The sequence below is a fragment of the Ambystoma mexicanum genome, chromosome 8 (genome assembly GCF_040938575.1).
Source record: "Ambystoma mexicanum isolate Mex_15411 chromosome 8, UKY_AmexF1_1, whole genome shotgun sequence".
Lineage (NCBI taxonomy): Eukaryota > Metazoa > Chordata > Amphibia > Caudata > Ambystomatidae > Ambystoma > Ambystoma mexicanum.
Window position 1 is genome coordinate 1,564,164,559 of NC_090929.1, and position 16,060 is coordinate 1,564,180,618.

Here is a 16,060-nt window from a genome sequence, read left to right on the forward strand (position 1 = left end):
TTTAGGTATCACTAGGAGGCCGGCTGAGCTTTGATCTTAGAGTACGTGGAGGGTGATAGGGTTTTAGCTTGTCTTGAAGATATTGAGGCCCGGTTTTATGCAATGCTCGGTGAGAAATACATAAGATTTTGAAAGTCACCCTTTGAGCCACTGGAAGCCAGTGCAGAGTTTCAAGGGCTGGGGAGATGTGGTCTCTCGGACCGAGCGCCAGTAGCAGTTTGGCTGCAGCGTTTTGTGCTCTTTGAAGTTTATTCAGTTGGTAAGGGTGGTCTCCGAGGTAGAGGGGGTTAGCGTAGTCCAGTCTTGATATAACAATTGATTGGACCGCGGAGAGTCTGTTGGGAAAGGAGAGATATGGAAAGATGCGCCTAAGAGTTTTAAGGTGGTAGTGGCAGGACTTTGAGACATTGTTGACTTGGCGCGAGAGTGTTAGGTCAGAGTCAAGGGTGCATCCAATATAAGAAAAATGAGATGACTAAGGACTCTAAGTACAGCTGTTACGGAGTAAAGTAGCTGCAGATTAAATCCTTACCTGATATGAGACATCCCCTCATATGAGAGGTCGCAGTGCGAATATATATTGAGGAGTTATAGCATTGCATACAACCAGAGGGGGAAAAGGCCAGCTGCAACAGGAGGAGAGAACTGCTGTAGGCAGGCAGGCCAGGTCTACCAAAATACCCGGGGTGTATGATGAACCAAAAAGAGATTAATTTCCTATGGAAGAGAAGAGGTCCAAGGAACAGAGAAGGGCAAAGTAAAGTGAAGGAGCTTGAGCTGGAGAAGTTGGCTGCCTGGGCTCCTCTGCACCTGACAAACTCCAGGTGGGAGAAAGTAAACAGGAAGACAATTATTGAGGGGCTGAGGGTGCACCACAGAGATGAAGGTAGGGCTAGCTCTCAGGACAATAGGAGTTTGCGGCATGTACCATGCTGACACAGGAAGAGGCGATGTGTCAAGGGAAGAACACCATGCGTAGCAAAGAAAAGATTGGAAAGGGGACAAGCAGTAGGGAGGGCAAATAGAAGATTTAAAGCAGGACAGAAAATAGGAAACAGCCTCGTACCACAGATGAAAACTTCAGCTCAGGGCAAACGGCTTAACACAAGACAGTCTGAAAGACAGGCTAGGTACTTCCCTCAATGATGTTGCGAAACCCAGCACTGCCCCTGCTACTGTACTTTAACACTACCTGTTCCCGCTGTCTGGAAGTAATTTCTACACATCCTGTCTGTCATTTGTCTCCCATTCTACCAACTTGGAATGGTGTTTCTCCATGTATATACTATATCCTTCCTTGACTATTCTTCTCCCAGCTTCGTGTCCTGGCACACATTCTCTACTTGCCATGCATTTTCCAGATCCTCTGTGCGGCATCCTCCTCTGTTAACATACTTCCAGTGGGTTACCTGCACACCTGACAGTGCACTCTCCCTTTAATTCTCACTCACTTCAAGTTATGTTTGTCTGGATACTTCTTGTGAAAGCTTTAGACCAATGTGTGCAAGTGCAGAAACGAGGCAGGTTCTGTGACCTACCTCTGGGACAGGGCCTTTCCATTCAATTAAGTTCTGTTGATGACCTCTCGAAATTCGAAGAGCATATTTTATACTTCAAATTCTGGGTTCCCTTCTTCTATTGTAAGTGGTGGCTGCCATTGATCTTCAACTAGAGGGTTCTCTGATTTAACAAAAAAACATGGAACAATAGATGAATGTCAATTGTTTAGGAGGCTCAATTCAATGGCTACTGCATTTTTCTTTCCTAAGTGAGTAATGGTGACACGAACCATGGTTTAAACTTGTTATAAAAATCCTGTGATCTTTAAATATCTTGTTGACAGTAAAACCTCTTGTTCTATATCGCATTTGAGGCCTTGGTTCTTTTCCTGTCTACCAACCCAGTATATGTATTTTCACCTTTCTCAGCTGAATGACGAGTTTATCCGATGTTTCCCTTAAAACCTAAACACACGTTTTGGCTAATGGTACTGCTGAGATCTATTTTCAAATCCTCAAATGGAATCCATATGTGGCAAGGAGTGGCAAAGTCAGTCTTGGTTGAACTATGTAGGAAATTGTTATAAGCAAACTCTGGCAGTGATATGCAGGTGGCCCAATCATCCTAGAATTGTGTGACAAAACATCTAAAGAACTATCCTGTTGTTTGGTTTGATTTCTCCTTTTGCCCATCTGATTGCAGGTGATTACTGTTTTACTTATATGAAGCGTTTTGATAAAAAGTTTCAAATAAATGGGGCCCCTCTTTCCGTTATGATGAAATCTGATATCCATGTAACAATAACATTTTCTGCATACACGCATGGGCTAGCATGGGTGCTAACAGAACACTTTTCAGACTCATAAAATGTTCTAATTTGATGAAATGAAAGAGTGTACCACACCACTATCAACATTTTTGTAAGCTCCTTTGATAGTGCAAATTCCAGTATGAATTCTATGTATATCCTTTGCCAGGGTATGGTTTGTGTAGGTCTCCCGCACATGTGCCCTGCTGGCACATTTTTCATGTCCTTCACTCCTGCAGAACCCAAACGTGAGTTTAAGTAATTCATTTATTTTCAGTGTTTTTGACTGCCAAATGTACTGGACACTAATTATTTGCTCCTCCATATTACTGGATTCCTCCCAAGGAATGGTCATATCAATATGGCAATGCCATTGCTTGTGATTGAACTCCTGACAGATAAATATTTTGTTTCTGGGCCAATGGTCCATCTGTTTGGTATCTGTTTAAGCCTCCTTTCTGTAGCCATCATTTTGTTCGATACTGTTGTAAAAAGAAAGTTGTAATTCTTCACTAAAGATGTTGCCCATCTCTTTGCTTTCTTGTACAACATCAAGAACCTTGAAACCACTGGTAATATCTTTGGTTATCTATATTCTCTCTTAGCTATACCCTTCTCTCTCTCCCGCTCTCAGGCCTCCCTTGGCCCCCCTCTCCCTTCCCCTCCTATTCTCTTATTTTTCCCATAACACCTGTTGAGGCTTCTAGTCCACTTTATAAAAGTCTCATCCAAACAGGTGCTTGCCTGCTTCTCCAGAACTATCAAGGACAACATTGTTTCCCTTGCTCCGGCCTTGGCCAATTTCTGCAATCGGATCCTTCCCCTCACTCCTCAAGCACCCCCTTGTGCACCCTCTCCTCTAAAAGCCTTCTGCCGACCCTTCCTGTCTGGCAAACTACCACCCTATCTCCATTACCTCCTTCTTAGGCAACCTCTTGGCAAAGCTGGATATTTCCCACCTTATCCACCACACTGAATCTGTTGGTTGTCTCCACAACCACCAGTACTGTTTCATAGCTGCCAGAGGCATGGAAACTGCTCTCCTGAACACCTGTGAAGACTTGCTCTCTAATCTCGATTCCAGCTCTCCTTCTATTCTCATCCTTCTTGACCTATCCTCTGCCTCAACCATGTCACCCTGAAAAATTGGCTCTGTAATACTTTTGTTATCACAGACCTGGTTCTGAACGGGTTGACCTCCTTCCTCTTGGACCGACCATCCCAGGTTCATCTGGGCCATTTTCTCTCCACTATCTCACTCTTCACCTGTGGTGTCCCTCAGAGCGGTATCCTCTCACCCTGGCTTTTTAATGTCTACCTGGCCCCTCTAAACCATTTGATCTACACCTTCTCTCCTAACTTCCAGTATTATGCGGATGACACACATCTTTCCTTCAAGCTTCCCTCCCCTGACTCCTCCTCTTCCTCTCTCATTCCAGACTGCCTGTCTGCTATTCATGCATGGTGCACTTCTTACAATCTCTACCTTAATGCGAGTAAGTCAGAAATCCTTCTCATTGGAACCCCTGCTCCCTCTTTCCCTCCCATATTCTTGCCACCCTGCATGGGCCCCCTTCCTTCACCCTCCTGTGAGGCAAAAAACCTTGGTGTCATCTTCCACTCCTCTCTCTCCTTCTCTCCTCAGATTACAGACCTTGCCAAGAAGGCCAACTTTCAGCTGTACCTGCTCAGAGACATTCTCCCTTTCCTCACCTTTCCCCAGAAACTCAATGTCTCCAGAGTTCTGGTCCTCTCCAGGCTGGACTACTGCAACATCCTATTCCTCAATCTGCCTAACTCCTACTTTCAACTAATACAGAACAGGACTGCAAGACTTATCCTTGGCCTCAAGCCCAGGGACTGCATCCCTCCAGCCCTAAAATATCTCCACTGGCTCCCAGTTGCTGCAAGGATCAAGTTCAAGACCCTCTGCATCACCCACAAGGCTTTTTGGGGCCTGGGACCCTGCTACTTCCAACTCTCTCTCCCTAAATACCACCCTGCTCCGGTCCTTCGGTCATCTAGCTTTAACTCTCTGCAGATCAGACTCTTTTCAAAGCGCAGAGTGGGGGGGTAGATCTCTCTCCACCGCAGGTGCCTCCCCTAGGAGTGGCCTCCATGCCCCTCTCAGACTTGAGCCTGATCTACTTAAGTTCTGGGAGCTTCTCAAGACTTTCCTTTTCTCTTCTTCCTTCCCTCTCCCCCTCCCCTGCTAATGTCCCAGTCTGCCCTTGACTGGCTGCCTGGTTCCTTCAGAGTCTTACAGGGCACCAGCCCCCCCTAAACCAATCTACCCCTGCACTTGGTCTCCCCTGGCCCCTTTCCCCCTACCTGCTCTTGCCCTTCCGGGCCCCTCCCCCCTCTGCACAAGTCTGGCTGCCCTGCACCCTTGTAGCCCTTCCAGCCTCTTGCCTTGCACTTAGCTTGTGCACCTTCCTTCCCATGCACTCTCTGCTTCCCCTGGCTCTGCCATCGGGCCTACCTTGCCACTTTTTCTCACAGGCCCTCTGCCCAGACCAGCACTGCCCTCCTCTCCCCTGCACTTCTGGTTACTGCACTTGCATGATCCAAATGTCACAAAGACTAGTAGGATCATTTTTGTTTTTGTCCTTCCTGTTACCCCACCGTCTTGTCTTGTTGCGCTTTGAAACACATTGGGCACGATTCATGGAAATTAGTGCAGAAATCCTGCAAAGGCTGCGTGCTGAGAAGGACACTGCGCGAGCCTGCGCGCAGAAATAAAAATGCGTGCCCCGCGTATTCATGGAATTGACAGCACAAAGTAACTGTATTCGCAAGTCCCGGAATGCCCCTGGCACACCCACACGCAAAACAAACAGCCAGAACAGCTACCTTTGAGCACTCCCCCAGATGCGAATGCATGCACCCTTCAAATAGAGCGTGAGGTCTCCTGTAAGCAGGCCTGCGACCTGGGGACCCTACACGCGGTCCTCCGTAACTATATCTGGCACCCCAACAACATGCATGTAAAAAATCGGCAATAACTCAGGAAATATGCATGCAAATCCCCATAAAACGCTCCTGAACCCTACTACACTGCTTACGTGCACCCCTAAGTCACATGGGAACCCCGATTGAGTACATGCACCCCGAAATCCGACATGCAACCCCCCTTGCGCGCTGCAAATACTACACGCAAGTGTACTTATGCCTGCCTTCGGTTGGCAGATCGTATGAAGGACTTGTGTGGCCATTTTCCAGCCAATACGTTGTGCGATCGAAGCCATGAATACGTCTCGTGCCATGCAATAGTGGGCGTGCAAGGGACTGCCTGCAGGCTGTCCTTTGGAACCACCACTTTTTTGCAAGTTCTTCCCCAGTTTTGGTGCTCCACCCCCTTCCCAGCCCGCTGTGCAAGCCACGCCCACGCTCTGCTTGGAGTATTGCGCAAGGCCTGCGACGGCTCGTACAAACATGCAGAGCCAGCATGAACTCCACGCAAGTACAGGAAAAGTACTGCGCATTCGGTTCCATGAATCAACGAAGACGGATTTGCGCCCAGTTGTGCGCGCAAGTACCTATTTTACGTGCAGATAATTCCATGAATCAGGTCCACAGTGTATAGGCGAATTATAAATACCCAATAAATAAAATATGTTCACTTCTATTCAAACCCTGGTATATCTAAGAGGGTGTCCGCCTTCCTGTGTCTATTCCTGGGTCTATATGAGACCTCACACAGAGGTCTTGAGTAAGAAAGCATCTAGTACGCATGCTTGTGATTGGCTCACTTCATGGTTTTCAGAAACCCCACATTTTTGTGATCTGCCCATACTTCAATTTGTCCACCAGAATCTTTTTGATAGTGATACTATTGTTGAAACTTTGTTTTGTCAGGTAAAGACTTCTATAACAATTCGAAACCCCACAAACCTCTGCACATTCTACACATTGGGCCTCATTACACGGTAGGCGGTAAGGGTTAACGGTCACCGGTAATGGTACCAGTGACTGTTAACCCTTACGGCCTTACTACGAGGTCCCTTAGCGGGTTGGTACTTTAACTCCTGCTTTTAGCAGGCGTTAAAAACCAACCCGCTAAGGGACCTTGGTGCTAATTACGGCACCGCAAATTTGCGGTACCGTAATTAGCACCTTCCCCATTCCCATTATGCCCTATGGAGCAAAAATGGGAATGGGGAAGGCCAATGGTGGAAGGGGGAATTACCGCCCCGCCAACCTTGGAATAGGGCGGTAATTCCCCTTTCCACCAAGGCGGTGCCGGTATTTTACCGGCATGGACCAAGGTGCTAATAGCACTTTGGTCCACCGGCTAACGTGTAATGAGGCCCATTGTTTGGTGTAGGCTACTTCAGTACTGCCTCTTTGTTAGTGCTATACATTGTATTTCCATTGGTAGAATCTACTACTTTTGTCTTGAATAGACATTTCTCTGATTTCCCAAAAAAGCATTCCTTCCTCAGGTTTGCTAATGCTTCCCGTACTCGCCTGTTCATCTCCATGCTAGGAGAAAAAGATCAAGATTTCATCTAAGTAGAGTCTGAAAACCTCTTCGATGAAATGTTGAAAAGTAGCTGGGACATTGCATAGACTGAAGTGCTTGGCCAATGATCTAAATGTCCATTCTGGTGTTGAATGTGGTCTTGAACTCACTTCCTTCTCTTATTTATACTAAATGATATGCTTCCCATGAATGCGATGAATCTTTGATCTTACACACCTGACACATAGGTTGCCAACCCACAATAGACCACACACAGCAACCACAGATAGCTAGGGAGTGTGTAGTGCACTAGCAAGCGCTCCAACCACAACACTCTCTCACAATGAACCACGAGCTGGTATCAGTTGCGCAATTACCGGGGAAGTGGGTGGACCTGCTACTGTATAAAAGTGGGTAGATGACAAGGAGACGCGTGGAGTCAACAGTTGGAGGCACGTGGATCAGGATAGTGTGTGGCAGTAGGGTAAGTATGAGAGAGGAGGAGTGGAGGTAGTGCAGATTAAGAGGGGCGATGAGGAACTAGTAGCAACTAAGAGGAGAAGTGAGAAGTTGGTGAAGGTGGAAATAGAGAAAACATCTGTGAAAGAAGGAGGTGGTCTGGTAAAGGAGGGCGACAGGACAAATAATGAGGAGTTAAAGATAACATCAAAGCAAGAAGGAGAAGTGGAGGCAAAAGAGGGGCAGCTGAGCTGCAAGGAGGATGTGAAAAGTACATGAAGGAAAATGAGAGGAGTGGAGAAAAGACAGCCACGAGGAGCTCCAAGGAAGAGGAGGCAAGAACATTAAAGAGAATGAGAGGCAGAAGGAGAACATAAGAAGAGGAAAGCCATGGTTGAGAAAGGACAAAAGTAGAGCGTGGTGATCCATGGAGGAAGAAAGGGGGTCAGAGAAACCAGAGGAGGAGTAGAGCAGACTGAAGGAAGGGGAAAAGATAAGGAGGAAGAGGAGTCCAAGACATGGGACAGTAAGCTAATGGAGAGGTTGAAATCCAAAAGCCTAAAATGAGTCTGGGGGATGCGCTTAACAATATCACGACCCACCACAATGTTGCTAAAATTTAAAAAAAAGTCTGATGGCTGTTCTAGATGCCCCAAGATGCAAGGGTTGGTGGTGCTGTGTTTCTTTCTGTAAGAGAAGCGGCACACTGCTAACTTTTACGAAAGCAAAGCCTCCAATTAAAACAGCCAAGAGTGAGGTGCTGGGGCCCATAAACCAGTGGTAGACGTGTACTGAAAAAAGTAGGGCAACTATGGTCTCAACAAGGGAGAGGGTAGGTGGAAGCCTAGTGCAACATGTGACACGGTCTTGCAGCCGGGGCATTGCAATAGTCTAAGTGACTAGTAACTAAGGCTCCTATTACAACTTCACACTTGCACAGGGACATGAATGAGCAAATCCTCTGTATAGAATGGTGACTATAGTCATAAAAAGTAGAGGAATGGTAAACATTCCATCACTGACATAAACCCCAAATGACTGTGAGTGTTTTTTCACCCAACACCTGGTGGGGTCTAAAGGATTGAGAGAAGGGCTGAGGATCACGCTCTTATAGAGAAAGCTCTTTTGCTTATGTTTCTGGATTTCCCATTCATTACATGACCTCTAAATTAAACCGAACCCTGATGCATTCGTTTTTTTTTGTATTTGTGTTTTTAAAGACCCTTGAATCTTAAAAGTCGACTTTAAGCTTTCAGTTGTCTATTGATCTCCCTCGGCCATGGCACTGTATGTACATTATGCATCCAAAAATAAATACATGAGACCCCTCACATACTGTGAGTGCCCTCAGGTGCAATGTGTTAGCAACATGAAAGCCCGCCTGCCCATGAACACATTTGGCCCTCTCAGGGTATCCACCTTTTAGGGGCTTACTTATTTTATGCATTTTTAAAGCGCTCACACAGCCCGGCGGCATTGAGGCACTGTTACAGGAATATGTTTTAGTTGCGTATTTATAACACGCTTAATACCCAGAGGTTTCTAAGCGCAGACCCGGGGACTGAACCTGTGTTACTGCGTGTTGTCTTGTTGCCAAGGCGAGCACGATGCCCCTGAGCTATCCCCCCGTACGGTAAGTGACAAACGTATGCACTGCACCACCAGAATCCTTTGAGATATCGCAAATTAAGGGACATTCCCTGCTCCGCAGTCAAGGGAAACAAAGATTTGTTATGGATTATGGATTAAGTCCATTTGGGACTTTGTTAACAGCACCTTAAATGTGGATGTACTGGGGTTACGTAGACGTGGGCCCTCGTGAGGAACGAATAATCTTATTAAAAGCGTCGGGTGCTACCGGCTGTATTCCCTGAAAGGTTTCTGGCCGGCTTATCATTCAGGAGCCACAGATATGTGTTAGGGCTGATGTCTTAAGGCAGATCGTTTGTGTGAGAATTAAAAAAGGTTTTCAACCTCCTTTTCTCTGGTCAGTTGCTCTCCTCTCTACACCGTAGGGTTTGAAGATGTGGGCTGCTGCTCTATTCCATACTTCCAGATCTGGGAGGATAGCTCAGTGGCAATGTGCTCTACTTGGAAACAAAACAACACGAAGCAACGCAGGTTCGTTCCTCGGGTCTACGCTTAGAAACCTCTGGGTATTAAGCGCATTATAAATACGCAACTAAGGCACATTCTGGTAACAGCGTCTTGAGGCCCCGGGCTGTGCGAGCGCTTTAAAAGTGCAAAATAAATAAATAAATACTTGCAAAAACAATAACTAGACTCTTCTTTCCACGTGTCCTTCACAAAGCAGCCTACTATTTCTTTAGGTTTCACATGGATTTAATTTCTTCAGAAAGTTACTCATGTTATGTGTAATAGTAGCAGTAGTTGGGTGCTGTTTCCTGTTTGACTCTGCGCCTCTCCAGATGAGCCAGAGGTAGAATGTTGTTGAATGCATCCGTGTGCAGCTCGGTGTGGGTGAGTGCTTTGAATGAATGTTCTATGTGGATGCCCGTTGGGGGCTGAGCTAAGATTGAAGTGGTGCACGTGGGTGTCCCCTGTGCCTTTATGTACTTAAGGCTTGAGACATTTACTGAAGAGAAACTGAAGAACAAAGCCTACATGTTATAGTGCAGCCTGCCTCATGAGTCATCCACTTCTGTCCATAAATTGAAATCCAATACTGGCAACGAGGATGCAATGCAAACCCACTCATTCAATGCACGTGGATATTGAGGTCATCTGCACAGCAGTCACTTGTGAGTGTCGAAGGGTTGGAAGGATGGTAGCTCAAAAATCATCGGGGGAATAAACTCAATCCAAACAGCAAAATAATCACTGCATCTCTTTGCAAGGGAAAACAAGGTTTATTACATAAAAAAGGACTCAGACGATCCTAGAGAACCGAACTGACATGGAGCATGTTTTATCTGATAGGGTTATAGCTTATATAGCGGAAATTCTGCAAATGAACAATACTATGCATAATAATCAGGACAGCATAATCCCACAACCCTCATTGGCTATCACCTACAGACTATAGAACATGCTAATCCCTCCCTATAGTGCCTTGACCAATTGGCCACACCTACACTACCCCCAGTCCCCTAGACACGTGGTCCCCTACATCATCACAGTCGAACCCAGGTACATGATTGGCAGGTTCTCATCAATAGGTTCACAAATTTGGGACCGTCACGTGATGTGCACCCTCCTGTTCAAGATGCGATCAAATTAACTTGCTGAGGCCAACTCTGCTTCGATAAGAAAATAGGCTTCCTCATTAACCCAGAAGCCATGGCGCACCCATGCTGCACCCCCGACCGTGTACTAAATGTATTGCCATCATCTCTGCTCGTCCTGTCCCAAATCACAGGATGTTCCAACACAGCTCCCCCTTTTATCTCCTCCCGACCCCAGGTGCCCACGGATGACGTGACCAGGGCACCACTTCCGAGTCTGCATTTTGTGGATTTGTTTGCTTAAATTGTGTGTCTAGGGGTAATTCATATGGGGTGTCTGCTCTGGGGTGAGGGCAGCAGTGTTCTAAATCTCTGCCTGCCTCTTTGGCATCACAGAGCCTTGTGCCCTATTCTCATGAATTTGTCCTTCAAAGAGTGCATCCATTTCCGGCTCTTCTACCAACTAACATTACATTCCCACCACGTTTAGGCCCGCAGCTGAATACAATTCGTGCTTATCTGTGTACCATGGGTGCCTCTGACCTCGGCTTCTGTCCTGGGGAATGGCAAAGGAGATTTGTTTTTGGAGCTAAACTACGAGAGCCGCAGCTCCACACAAAGGCCTGTGTTCTCTTCTGTTCATCGTGTGCTAGGCCTTAGCGTAAAATATTGCCACACTTCTGCAAAGCTAACACACCAACCTTGCTTCTACCACACTGCCTTGCTGACTCCATATGTCACTCATTTCATTCCTTCACACACTTCACACTACCCTACGTTACTATAGTTACATCAACTAAAACACCAGGCCTATAATGCTGCCCTATTTATGACCTCTGCAACCACAAAATTATGCATTTGTTGCTCTTTCTGTGCTGTTATATGTGCGTATCTACTATGTACCAGATCTACCTAAGGCAATGTATGCGCTGCCCACGGCCCAACCTCCACTCTGCTCCAACAATGTTTTTCCTCAACCTGAACCTTTTTACCTGGCTGGGACGTGTACGTGCATCCCAACATTGTACATCCCTGAACTTCTGGCATCTGTGGAATGCCAGTTCTGAAACATGGATCCATTGTTTCTCAAAGTGGTATTGCCAGGAAAGGATTCCACCTGGCTGAGGTAACTGACACACCTTGGACTCTTTTAGCGCTTCCTTTCCCTTCATTGTTTAAGATGCATTTTGGCACAGGGATGCCAATTCACCAAAAACAACGGTAGCAGAAGTGACATCGCACACCCAATGACATCACAGGAAGTGATGTCATATGGCCTTTGACCCTGGTGAGACCACATGAAATGACATTTAACGCTAATGTCATTACATGAAGTGACTGACTAGTGTTAAAACATGAGTACTTACATTTCATAAAATACCAAACCTGTACTAAAGCAGACATAAGGCTTTTTAGATAGCATGCACATTTTCAGTAGGGTGCTGCCTTGATATGCCATAGGTCATGTTGTTATAGAGAACGACCAAGTAGAACCAACATAGGCCAGGGGCACGGCCGTGCATATGCCACAGTAGCATTATATGGCAATTTTTCTGCCATCCTATATCAATTATTAAAGTACATGTCAGGTCTAGTAATCATATGCCAAGTAAGCCCCACATTTGTAGGTGCTGCCATTATACAGTGTGGCTAATGTAGCCTCTGGGATCCACCCATCTCCTGTCTGTTACAGCCTTACAGCCTAGGTATGATCATAATATGTAAGTTACAGCTTTGTATATCCAGTTGCTTCTTTCATATGCCAAGTGCCTCCTCAAACGTCCAGTAATGCCACCCACTGTGAGTTAGTGCTCCATACACCTGGTATGCGATAAAGTCAGAGGAATAGCCAACTGACACAAAACCGTACACACTGTATTCAGTGTGGTAACACTAACTTGCAGGCCTCCTATGGCCCTTGCTGAGGGGGCCTTCCCTTCATCCCAAGCCCCCCAGCAAAGCATAGAACACGCCACACTCAGGGACGGCCTGGACCACCATGCGTGCGCAAGGTCCACAATGATCATGCAGCTGCAGGGGCACGTGCACACTGTCATATGTGAAAGATTTATGTTTTTTAATCATAAGCGTGTACATTTTCCACCTAATTTAAGAACAAGGGGGCAGTTACTGTCCCCTGGCACCCAAATGTACCAGACACCAGTGGTGGCTGGTGAATTGTTTTATTGGTGGATGGGAGTACATATTTGCCACAGGTATTCAAGAGCAACAAAGTAGTGAGGGAGCCTGAACCCTCAAACGTTTTTTTTAAATAATGGATTCAAATGGTACATTATACAGCACACTTTCTGTGAAGAATTGGGTAAAAAGCCAGACAGTTTGCAATTGGTTATGTTGGGTAACTCAGGAAAAAATCCAATAGATGCAAGTCTGACCAGTCACTCGCCCATTAAACCTCTCTCGCATTTGTTCACACTCCATTATCCACACAGGCAGCCACCCAGAACATTTGCGAATACAATCACATTCACACCCATTCACTCACAAGTCACTCCCACATACATCTTTTCACATTCACTCATACTACATTCTTCACACTAGCACCCACCCAGAACATTCTCACATACAAAATCACATTCATATCCTTTCTCTCACCCATACACCTTCTCACATTCACTCACACTACATTCTCCACCCTAGCAACTAACAAGAACATTCACACACACCCAATCACAGAAATACTATTCACCCACTAGTCACTCACCCATGCACCGTCTCTCATTCACTCACACTACATTCTCCACACTAGCACCTAACAAGAACATTCACACACACCCAATCACAGAAATACTATTCACCCACTAGTCACTCACCCATGCACCGTCTCTCATTCACTCACACTACATTCTCCACACTAGCACCTAACAAGAACGTTCACACACACCCAATCACAGAAATACTATTCACCCACTAGTCACTCACCCATGCACCGCCTCTCATTCACCCACACTACATTCTCCACACTAGCACCTAACAAGAACATTCACACACACCCAATCACAGAAATACTATTGACCCACTAGTCACTCTCCCATGCACCTTCTCTCATTCACTCACACTACATTCTCCACACTAGCACCTAACAAGAACATTCACACACACCCAATCACAGAAATACTATTCACCCACTAATCACTCACCCATGCACCTTCTCTCATTCACTCACACTACATTCTCCACACTAGCACCTAACAAGAACATTCACACACACCCGATCACAGAAATACTATTCACCCACTAGTCACTCACCCATACACCTTCACACATTCACTCACACTACATTCTCCACATTAGCGCCCACCCAGAACATTCACACACACAACATCACATTCATACCAATTCACCTGCCAGCTACACACCCATACACCTTCTCACACACGACATTCTCCACACGAACACCCAGAACATTCACACACAAACTGCATTATCAATCACACTACAGGTGCCCTCACATGCCTCATTCACATGAACACATACATACATACATGCCATTACATACTTACATACACAACCATAACAGACACACACTCACACATACTCTCACAAATACACTTTTTTATTTTAAAGAAGGTTTCCTTACCTGTTCTGGTTGAGCCAATGCTCTGTCTTCCCTCCAGGCCTCTGGCTCACGTACACACGCAGACAGGAATCAGGAACCCGGTTTCCTCTCTGGGTACACAGTGAGCCGGAGGGGGAGTGTCTCCTGCACCACCTGCAGCTTTCTCTGATGCAGCCCTCATATTGATTCAAGGTCAGGGTAAGGGCTGGGCCACTGCCCCCCTGGACCTGGGGTTGTGGGGGTCCTCACACTGTGGGGGCTGAAGGGGCCCCTGTTACAGCAGTTTACTTATTGTTTTTTACCTCAGAAATACTTTCATCATAATGTCCAGTGTATAGAGGCAATATCTATCTTTCACATTTTAATCCAAACATTCATGACAAACAAACTGAAAGGGAAACAATGACTCCTCAAAGCACTTCGATCCATACATGGTTCAGGAGGACCAAGAGGCTGACCCCACAGCATTGTTCTCTTATATGGCACTGGCCATAAATGCAGTTGCCCATACATTCATGAGCTGTACGGTCAGTGGCATAGACGATTAAGTAGACCAAATCCCAGCAGTGAGCACTCAGCCCACCTAGCTATCTTACCAGCTATTTCTTCTTAAATGTGCATACCACAGCATTTGTATTTTATTGTGTTGTAGTTGTCATTTATATATCGCTTTTTACCATTATTGTAGTCTCAATGCACTGGTGGTGGGAACGTCCTCGGGGACCGAAGTCCAGAGTGTTGGAGGTCACGGAGTAAGATTAGATTGCATCTGTGCATTTGCCCAAATAAGGCTTAGCAGGGCTGGCCAGGCTCTGGTAGAGAGTAACCCATGAGGTCAAGTATGTGGATGGGTGCTGAGAGGAGTCAGGAGATGGCGTGAGTGCTAGAGACTCTCTATGTGTTTAGCATACCCGCATTTGTCAAAGGTCTTCGCTGCATACTGATGTCAGAGGTTTTGAGGCGTAGTCTGGTGTAACTAGGCTGAGAATTCTGTGACCAGCATGACCAAGTTTGTCATCGTCCTTGCTGTATTCTGATGTGTGTGGGTAGCCATGCATGTGGCCAGTGTCCACCAGAGTGGTGCATTATACATACCTAGCCGATTCAGTGGTGATTTGTTGTATATGCGCCCGATCAGGTATTGGCTTCTTCTGTCGATTATTGCAGCTGTGATAAAACGGTTAGCGACAGCGACAGTCTGTGCTTCAACTAATTACAGCTAGTGGAGCACGGGTTATACTTAACGGTTCTTCTAGGTTGAAAGCATGACAAATCTACCCACATATTGTGCGCTTACTGAACCTTCTCAATTGTTACCTTTACCATGGGCGACCCATCCATGCACGATACCCGCCCATCCCTTTCAGTGTGACTCCGGGCTAGTTCTTGATTGGCTTCCCAGAGTAATGCACGAGAAACCCCCAACTGACTTTCTGGCATGAGACATGGCCATGGCACAATTCCTCCCATGACAATTCTATGTGGTGCATCCCAATCTGTCCGAATGCGATGATGCTGATTCTATCACAGCCACTTTGAGTGCGATTTGCTTGTTTTCCCCATACATTCTAGATGCAGTGACTCTGGTGACATTTCATAGTGTGAAAAACGATATGAAGGGAATTGTTTTAGCTGGGGTTGCTTGTGGGAAACCAAGATCATGATTGGTGTTTGATAGCGTGTGTGGTCCGGGCCGCCACAATAACAGCTGGAGCCATCAGGTGTTGCGAGGTTGGGGCCGCCGTGAAAATGGCCGGCGCCAGCTGGTGCCGAGTGTTGCTATGCTCGGATGGGGAGTTGGAAGATTAGGGACAGGTTTCAAAATAATGCGGCAAATAGCCAGGTTTTGAGGACTTTCTTTAAGGAAAGGTACTTCTCTGTGCAGCAAATGTACACAGGAAGTGTGTCGAAGATGGTGGGAGCTAGACCGAGCAGCCAACTCTGGTGGAGTGGTAATGGGGAAGAGTGAGGTGGAAAGCTGAGCCAGATCAGAGGTTTCTGGGGGGTTGGTGTTGGGTGATTTTATCCTGTAGGAACTCTGGTCCTGTATTATGGAGGTCTCA